We start from the raw sequence: 8,920 nt of genomic DNA on the forward strand, positions 1-8,920 counted from the left end.
TTTTTTGCAGGATGGGGCTGGTTCTCTAACTTGTTCCTCATGCAGGGTTTCTGCTCCGTCTTTGCCAGGTTGAGCATGTTGTAGATACAAACTCTCACATAAGAATTTGATATAATAATAATTTTTCCCTTTTTCTAATATATGTAAAACAATTAGCAATGAATAATGTGGATTTATAAAGAATCCTGCCAGACACATTATTATGACAGACTTACAAAGATACCCAGAAAGCAGAAGCCGTAATAAATATGGATTTTAGTAAAGGTAATCTAAAGCACCTTGGATATGAGCATGTGCACGTGGAACGAAAAACTGGCTGAAGAACTAAACAAAGACTATGATAAATGGCAAAGTATCAAGCTGTATGAAATTCCTAGTGGAGTACTGCCAAAGACCTCTATTAACTCCATTCTTATGAAATATCTTCATTAATTATCCACAACTGAGAGTAAACAGCACAGTAATGAATTCTTCAAAAAATACTAAATTGGAAGAAATTGTGAATACCAATGAAGACAACAAAATAAGACGAAAGGACATACTGTAGAGAGAGAAGAAACATGGGCAGAAGGAAAAATGAGATTCAACCCCATAAAATGCTAATACATCTGGGGAAAAATAACCAGACACATACAATAAATGTCCACATCATTCCCAATCCCTCATATCACTGCTCTAAGGAGATAACTGAAGTTTCATCTGCCACATGATGTCCCATGCAATTAAGAGTCCATAGCCATTTTTCAAAAAGTTAGGCCTTGTCTACACTATTGGGGGAGAGCAATCTAAGTTACACAACTTCAACTACGTGAATAACGTAGCTGAAGTCGATGTACTTAAATCTACTTACCACAGGGTCCACACTATGCTATGTCGACTGGAGACGCTCTCGCATTGACTCCCCTTGTGCTTCTCGTTCAGGTGGAGTACAGGAGTCAACGGGAGAGAGATCTGTGGTCGATTTAGCAGGTGTTCGCTAGACCTGCTAAATAGACTGCCAATGCATCCATCGCCATGTCTCAATCGTGCAGTAAGTGTAGACAAGCCCTTAGTAACCCATTTAGGGCCCAATCCTGCTCCCACTTAAATAAATGACAAAACTCACATTTACTTCAATAATGCAGGATTGGATTCTAAGGGCATAACATAGATTCAAAAACATACTCCAACTGCCTTACTCACACTAATGATTGAGGGACATCAGAATAATTACTCTAAACATGTTATTTGACAATTTAAAATAAAAAATGTCAAAAACAAAAGCTTAATAAATATTTCATTTCTGAAATACCTTAAAATGAATTTTAATTGTAATAGTTTAAATTATATTAAAAGGATATGTGCATTTTAATGTCTCTCTTCCTTTTTAGTTCATTTTTTCCCTCCATTCAAGGTTCCAGAGAACCTTCTTAAAGACTATGTTTATTAGGATACTTTAATGGCTTTATTAATCCACTAATATTTTTGTTGCTGAGGAGAGTGTGAGATCATTCAAAAGACCTCTTGACAGATAGTTCTTAGGAATGAGAAAAAACGATAACTTATCAGCACTACTTTAGTGGCAGTTGAAGAAGCAGGAAAAATGTATAGGAACAACTGGGAAGGAAGATAAGATTAAATTCCACCATCTCATAGTATATATCTCATAGTAAATATAAACATGCCAGACAAGGTGAAAGCAAAAAAAAAATTTATTACCCACTGCAAGGTATGTACAAGGCCAAGTAAATTTATCATATCAACTGTATTATAAAAGGGATTAAATCAATATTCATGGATCTAAAAATGTCAAGAGTGTGTTAATTCACATTTAGTAGTCATGTAATAGCTGAGATGATTTTATTGCTAGAAAAAAATTAAGAATCAGAAAATAATTAAGGCAGAGCCATTGCAAAAATGAGTACATCTCCAAACAGACGTGTAGCTTATATATTTGGATCTATTACTTGCCATGTCTTAACCTTGATAAATCCACTTAGAAATAAGCGCTTATTATTCTTAAATTGGCTAAAACTCTAATATTCAGACAAAATTTACTTGGGTTACTATGCAATGGAACAGCGTTACCTGTGCCATTTATATTTTCAATAGTTAAAACATGTAGACCTATAAACACAGAATACCATAGCATAAAATACAAATCCTGTTTTACATGTAGTGAAATAAGTATTTAAATCACAAGATTCTTTACTTTGTTGCCTGGATGTCTATTGACAGACAGTACTGGGAATGATTCTTGTGCTAATTGAACATTTTAATGAAAATAAAAACAAAACAAAAAAAATATTTTCACAAAACCCATTAGACACATCCTGATTTACAATTACTACATGGTCAAAAAGAAAATGAGAAATAAACTTCATTTTGGCTGTCACCTATGTAAGATGTTGTGTGATTGTGGGTGGGTAGTTAAACAACAATTGTGGAGCAAATTGTTATCTGTGATGGTGTACTGTAGTTATGGCAGGGGTTTTGTGACGCACGATGTTCGTTGTAGCAAGGAGTGCAGTTTAGTAACTGTGATGTAGTCTTAGGAATGCTGCAATAATAAAATAAAATAAAATAATAATAAATAATAATCATAATACCTAGCTACCTCTTATAAAGGGTCTTTCATCAGTACAACTCAAAGCAATTTCCGAAGGTCAGTATATTTAGGTTGCAGGTGGTTGTGGTGAGGAAAGTATAGTTGTGAGAGGGGATGCTGTGAGTGTTGTAGTTGTCATGACAGCAGAAGGTGTAGTAGTAAGGGGATTTACCTAGTAAAGATGGGGATCTGTACGGTAGAGAAGTGCAGCAGTATATAGCTGTGGTGTGAGAAAGGTGTCAGGGAAGGAGAAAGGTCTGGGTAAGGGACTGTTGTGGTTCTGTATTAGGGAGCAAATGTATATGTGAGGAGGATGTGCTGCCCTGGTCCTGTGTGTGGGCCTATGGTTGTGGGAGGCAGTTGTGGTTGTATGGGGGTTGGGAGTTGTGAGAATGGTGGCTCTGGGGAGCAGTAATTTTGTAGTTGGAAAGGGTAGCGTGAAGGAGTTGATGGGGGAGTGTCAAGACCGTGTGGGGGATGAAGTTCTATGAAGGTTGTTAAGTGTTCCTAGGGGACAAGAGGCTATGATGGGTGTAGTTGTGTTGGTGGGAGAGGGAGCTGTGATAGGTGTAGCAGTGCTAGAAGCTGTGGGGGTGACCTATGCTGTGGGAGAGAGGCTATGGGGGTGTAGTTATGTTGGGGAACATGGTCTGTGATAGATGTAGTGTTGTGGGGTGTAGTTGTGCTGAGGCAAAGGAACTGTAAGGGTGTAGCAGTGTGTGGGGTTAGTGTTGAGGGAGAGGAGCTGTGACAGGTGTAGTGCTGGGGGCTGTAGATGGGCTAAGGGAGAGGGGCTGTGGGGTGTGGCTGTGCTGAGGCAAAGGGGCTGTGACAGGTGTAGTGCTGGGGGCTGTAGATGGGCTAAGGGAGAGGGGCTGTGGGGTGTGGCTGCCCTGAGGCAAAGGGGCTGTGACAGGTGTAGTGCTGGGGGCTGTAGATGGGCTAAGGGAGAGGGGCTGTGGGGTATGGCTGCCCTGAGGCAAAGGGGCTGTGACAGGTGTAGTGCTGGGGGCTGTAGATGGGCTAAGGGAGACGGGCTGTGGGGTGTGGCTGCCCTGAGGCAAAGGGGCTGTGACAGGTGTAGTGCTGGGGGCTGTAGATGGGTTAAGGGAGAGGGGCTGTGGGGTGTGGCTGCGCTGAGGCAAAGGGGCTGTGACAGGTGTAGTGCTGGGGGCTGTAGATGGGCTAAGGGAGAGGGGCTGTGGCTGCCCTGAGGCAAAGGGGCTGTGACAGGTGTAGTGCTGGGGGCTGGAGATGGGTTAAGGGAGAGGGGCTGTGGGGTGTGGCTGTGCTGAGGCAAAGGGGCTGTGACAGGTGTAGTGCTGGGGGCTGTAGATGGGTTAAGGAAGAGGGGCTGTGGGGTGTGGCTGCCCTGAGGCAAAGGGGCTGTGACAGGTGTAGTGCTGGGGGCTGTAGATGGGCTAAGGGCGACGGGCTGTGGGGTGTGGCTGTGCTGAGGCAAAGGGGCTGTGACAGGTGTAGTGCTTGGGGCTGTGGATGGGCTAAGGGAGAGGGGCTGTGGGGTGTGGCTGTGCTGAGGCAAAGGGGCTGTGACAGGTGTAGTGCTGGGGGCTGTAGATGGGTTAAGGGAGAGGGGCTGTGGGGTGTGGCTGCGCTGAGGCAAAGGGGCTGTGACAGGTGTAGTGCTGGGGGCTGTAGATGGGTTAAGGGAGAGGGGCTGTGGGGTGTGACTGCGCTGAGGCGAAGGGGCTGTGACAGGTGTAGTGCTGGGGGCTGTAGATGGGTTAAGGAAGAGGGGCTGTGGGGTGTGGCTGCCCTGAGGCAAAGGGGCTGTGACAGGTGTAGTGCTGGGGGCTGTAGATGGGCTAAGGGCGACGGGCTGTGGGGTGTGGCTGTGCTGAGGCAAAGGGGCTGTGACAGGTGTAGTGCTTGGGGCTGTAGATGGGCTAAGGGAGAGGGGCTGTGGGGTGTGGCTGTGCTGAGGCAAAGGGGCTGTGACAGGTGTAGTGCTGGGGGCTGTAGATGGGTTAAGGGAGAGGGGCTGTGGGGTGTGGCTGCCCTGAGGCAAAGGGGCTGTGAGAGGTGTAGTGCTGGGGGCTGTAGATGGGCTAAGGGAGAGGGGCTGTGGCTGCCCTGAGGCAAAGGGGCTGTGACAGGTGTAGTGCTGGGGGCTGTAGATGGGCTAAGGGCGAGGGGCTGTGGGGTGTGGCTGTGCTGAGGCAAAGGGGCTGTGACAGGTGTAGTGCTGGGGGCTGTAGATGGGCTAAGGGAGAGGGGCTGTGGGGTGTGGCTGTGCTGAGGCAAAGGGGCTGTGACAGGTGTAGTGCTGGGGGCTGTAGATGGGTTAAGGGAGAGGGGCTGTGGGGTGTGGCTGTGCTGAGGCAAAGGGGCTGTGACAGGTGTAGTGCTGGGGGCTGTAGATGGGCTAAGGGAGAGGGGCTGTGGGGTGTGGCTGTGCTGAGGCAAAGGGGCTGTGACAGGTGTAGTGCTGGGGGCTGTAGATGGGTTAAGGGAGAGGGGCTGTGGGGTGTGGCTGTGCTGAGGCAAAGGGGCTGTGACAGGTGTAGTGCTGGGGGCTGTAGATGGGTTAAGGGAGAGGGGCTGGGGGGTGTGGCTGCGCTGAGGCAAAGGGGCTGTGACAGGTGTAGTGCTGGGGGCTGTAGATGGGCTAAGGGAGAGGGGCTGTGGCTGCGCTGAGGCAAAGGGGCTGTGACAGGTGTAGTGCTGGGGGCTGTAGATGGGCTAAGGGCGACGGGCTGTGGGGTGTGTCTGCGCTGAGGCAAAGGGGCTGTGACAGGTGTAGTGATGGGGGCTGTAGATGGGCTAAGGGAGAGGGGCTGTGGGGTGTGTCTGCGCTGAGGCAAAGGGGCTGTGACAGGTGTAGTGCTGGGGGCTGTAGATGGGCTAAGGGCGACGGGCTGTGGGGTGTGGCTGTGCTGAGGCAAAAGGGCTGTGACAGGTGTAGTGCTGGGGGCTGTAGATGGGCTAAGGGCGACGGGCTGTGGGGTGTGTCTGCGCTGAGGCAAAGGGGCTGTGACAGGTGTAGTGCTGGGGGCTGTAGATGGGCTAAGGGAGAGGGGCTGTGGGGTGTGGCTGTGCTGAGGCAAAGGGGCTGTGACAGGTGTAGTGCTGGGGGCTGTAGATGGGTTAAGGGAGAGGGGCTGTGGGGTGTGGCTGTGCTGAGGCAAAGGGGCTGTGACAGGTGTAGTGCTGGGGGCTGTAGATGGGCTAAGGGCGACGGGCTGTGGGGTGTGTCTGCGCTGAGGCAAAGGGGCTGTGACAGGTGTAGTGCTGGGGGCTGTAGATGGGCTAAGGGCGACGGGCTGTGGGGTGTGTCTGCGCTGAGGCAAAGGGGCTGTGACAGGTGTAGTGCTGGGGGCTGTAGATGGGCTAAGGGAGAGGGGCTGTGGGGTGTGGCTGTGCTGAGGCAAAGGGGCTGTGACAGGTGTAGTGCTGGGGGCTGTAGATGGGCTAAGGGAGAGGGGCTGTGGCTGCCCTGAGGCAAAGGGGCTGTGACAGGTGTAGTGCTGGGGGCTGTAGATGGGCTAAGGGCGACGGGCTGTGGGGTGTGTCTGCGCTGAGGCAAAGGGGCTGTGACAGGTGTAGTGCTGGGGGCTGTAGATGGGCTAAGGGCGACGGGCTGTGGGGTGTGTCTGCGCTGAGGCAAAGGGGCTGTGACAGGTGTAGTGATGGGGGCTGTAGATGGGCTAAGGGCGACGGGCTGTGGGGTGTGTCTGCGCTGAGGCAAAGGGGCTGTGACAGGTGTAGTGCTGGGGGCTGTAGATGGGCTAAGGGCGACGGGCTGTGGGGTGTGTCTGCGCTGAGGCAAAGGGGCTGTGACAGGTGTAGTGCTGGGGGCTGTAGATGGGCTAAGGGCGACGGGCTGTGGGGTGTGTCTGCGCTGAGGCAAAGGGGCTGTGACAGGTGTAGTGCTGGGGGCTGTAGATGGGCTAAGGGCGACGGGCTGTGGGGTGTGTCTGCGCTGAGGCAAAGGGGCTGTGACAGGTGTAGTGCTGGGGGCTGTAGATGGGCTAAGGGAGAGGGGCTGTGGGGTGTGGCTGTGCTGAGGCAAAGGGGCTGTGACAGGTGTAGTGCTGGGGGCTGTAGATGGGCTAAGGGAGAGGGGCTGTGGCTGCCCTGAGGCAAAGGGGCTGTGACAGGTGTAGTGCTGGGGGCTGTAGATGGGCTAAGGGCGACGGGCTGTGGGGTGTGTCTGCGCTGAGGCAAAGGGGCTGTGACAGGTGTAGTGCTGGGGGCTGTAGATGGGCTAAGGGCGACGGGCTGTGGGGTGTGTCTGCGCTGAGGCAAAGGGGCTGTGACAGGTGTAGTGATGGGGGCTGTAGATGGGCTAAGGGCGACGGGCTGTGGGGTGTGTCTGCGCTGAGGCAAAGGGGCTGTGACAGGTGTAGTGCTGGGGGCTGTAGATGGGCTAAGGGCGACGGGCTGTGGGGTGTGTCTGCGCTGAGGCAAAGGGGCTGTGACAGGTGTAGTGATGGGGGCTGTAGATGGGCTAAGGGCGACGGGCTGTGGGGTGTGTCTGCGCTGAGGCAAAGGGGCTGTGACAGGTGTAGTGCTGGGGGCTGTAGATGGGCTAAGGGCGACGGGCTGTGGGGTGTGTCTGCGCTGAGGCAAAGGGGCTGTGACAGGTGTAGTGCTGGGGGCTGTAGATGGGCTAAGGGAGAGGGGCTGTGGGGTGTGGCTGTGCTGAGGCAAAGGGGCTGTGACAGGTGTAGTGCTGGGGGCTGTAGATGGGCTAAGGGCGACGGGCTGTGGGGTGTGTCTGCGCTGAGGCAAAGGGGCTGTGACAGGTGTAGTGCTGGGGGCTGTAGATGGGCTAAGGGCGACGGGCTGTGGGGTGTGTCTGCGCTGAGGCAAAGGGGCTGTGACAGGTGTAGTGCTGGGGGCTGTAGATGGGCTAAGGGAGAGGGGCTGTGGGGTGTGGCTGTGCTGAGGCAAAGGGGCTGTGACAGGTGTAGTGCTGGGGGCTGTAGATGGGCTAAGGGCGACGGGCTGTGGGGTGTGTCTGCGCTGAGGCAAAGGGGCTGTGACAGGTGTAGTGCTGGGGGCTGTAGATGGGCTAAGGGCGACGGGCTGTGGGGTGTGTCTGCGCTGAGGCAAAGGGGCTGTGACAGGTGTAGTGCTGGGGGCTGTAGATGGGCTAAGGGCGACGGGCTGTGGGGTGTGGCTGCCCTGAGGCAAAGGGGCTGTGACAGGTGTAGTGCTGGGGGCTGTAGATGGGCTAAGGGAGAGGGGCTGTGGGGTGTGGCTGTGCTGAGGCAAAGGGGCTGTGACAGGTGTAGTGCTGGGGGCTGTAGATGGGCTAAGGGCGACGGGCTGTGGGGTGTGGCTGCCCTGAGGCAAAGGGGCTGTGACAGGTGTAGTGCTGGGGGCTGTAGATGGGCTAAGGGAGAGGGGCTGTGGGGTGTGTCTGCGCTGAGGCAAAGGGGCTGTGACAGGTGTAGTGCTGGGGGCTGTAGATGGGCTAAGGGCGACGGGCTGTGGGGTGTGTCTGCGCTGAGGCAAAGGGGCTGTGACAGGTGTAGTGCTGGGGGCTGTAGATGGGCTAAGGGAGAGGGGCTGTGGCTGCCCTGAGGCAAAGGGGCTGTGACAGGTGTAGTGCTGGGGGCTGTAGATGGGCTAAGGGAGAGGGGCTGTGGGGTGTGTGTGGCTGTGTGGAGGGAGAAGGGCGGTGAGCGATGGTCGCCGTGCTCGGGGCTGAGGGCGGAGTTGGTGTTGGGGCTGACGCTGGGGGAGTGCTCCTGGGACAGGGGTGCGTAGGGAGGCTGTTGGGGGAGCCGGGCAGGCGGCTGTGTCTGTGTCAGACTCTCTAGTAACAGCTCCGAGGCCATCCGCGCCTGTCTCGTTGCCTCCGCTGCAGCAGGCGGCTAGCGGGCGGCTTTCGCCTTTGCTACTCCTCTTTGCCCGGCTCTTCCTCGGCAGCGTCCCCCCTCCTCTGGCCATGGCCCCCGCTCCCGCAGCCTGCCGCGGAGCAACTGTACCCAGCTCTCTCCCCGCGCGGGGCCGACAGGGAAGCACGAGAAGAAACAGTCCTCGGCTGCTGTGTCTCCAACTCTCGGCGGAGGCGGCCCCGGGGCCGCCCGCTCCCCTTGGGCTGTGGGAAGGCGGTGCGGAGCGTCTCTCATTGGTCAGTGGCCCCACGAGATACGGAAGGAGGAAGCCCCAGGCAAAGCTCTTATTGGTAAAGTATCCTACCGGCGCACTGTGCTTTCAACAGCAGCGATGGCCGAGTGGTTAAGGCGTTGGACTTGAAATCCAATGGGGTCTCCCCGCGCAGGTTCGAACCCTGCTCGCTGCGAAATGGAAGGGATGAACTTTTTCTTTTCATTTAAAACCCCTTTCCCATAGCCGAAT

The 8,920-nt window shown here is 53.7% G+C and overlaps 1 non-coding gene across 1 annotated transcript; it reads left to right on the top strand.

Moving 5' to 3' along the window:
• Window positions 1-8,782: 8,782 nt before the first annotated feature.
• TRNAS-UGA (transfer RNA serine (anticodon UGA)) lies at window positions 8,783-8,864 on the top strand. The gene has a single exon. It is a non-coding gene; the product is annotated as a tRNA-Ser (tRNA).
• Window positions 8,865-8,920: the final 56 nt, after the last annotated feature.

The sequence above is a fragment of the Lepidochelys kempii genome, chromosome 7 (assembly GCF_965140285.1).
Source record: "Lepidochelys kempii isolate rLepKem1 chromosome 7, rLepKem1.hap1, whole genome shotgun sequence".
In the NCBI taxonomy this organism is placed as follows: Eukaryota; Metazoa; Chordata; order Testudines; family Cheloniidae; genus Lepidochelys; species Lepidochelys kempii.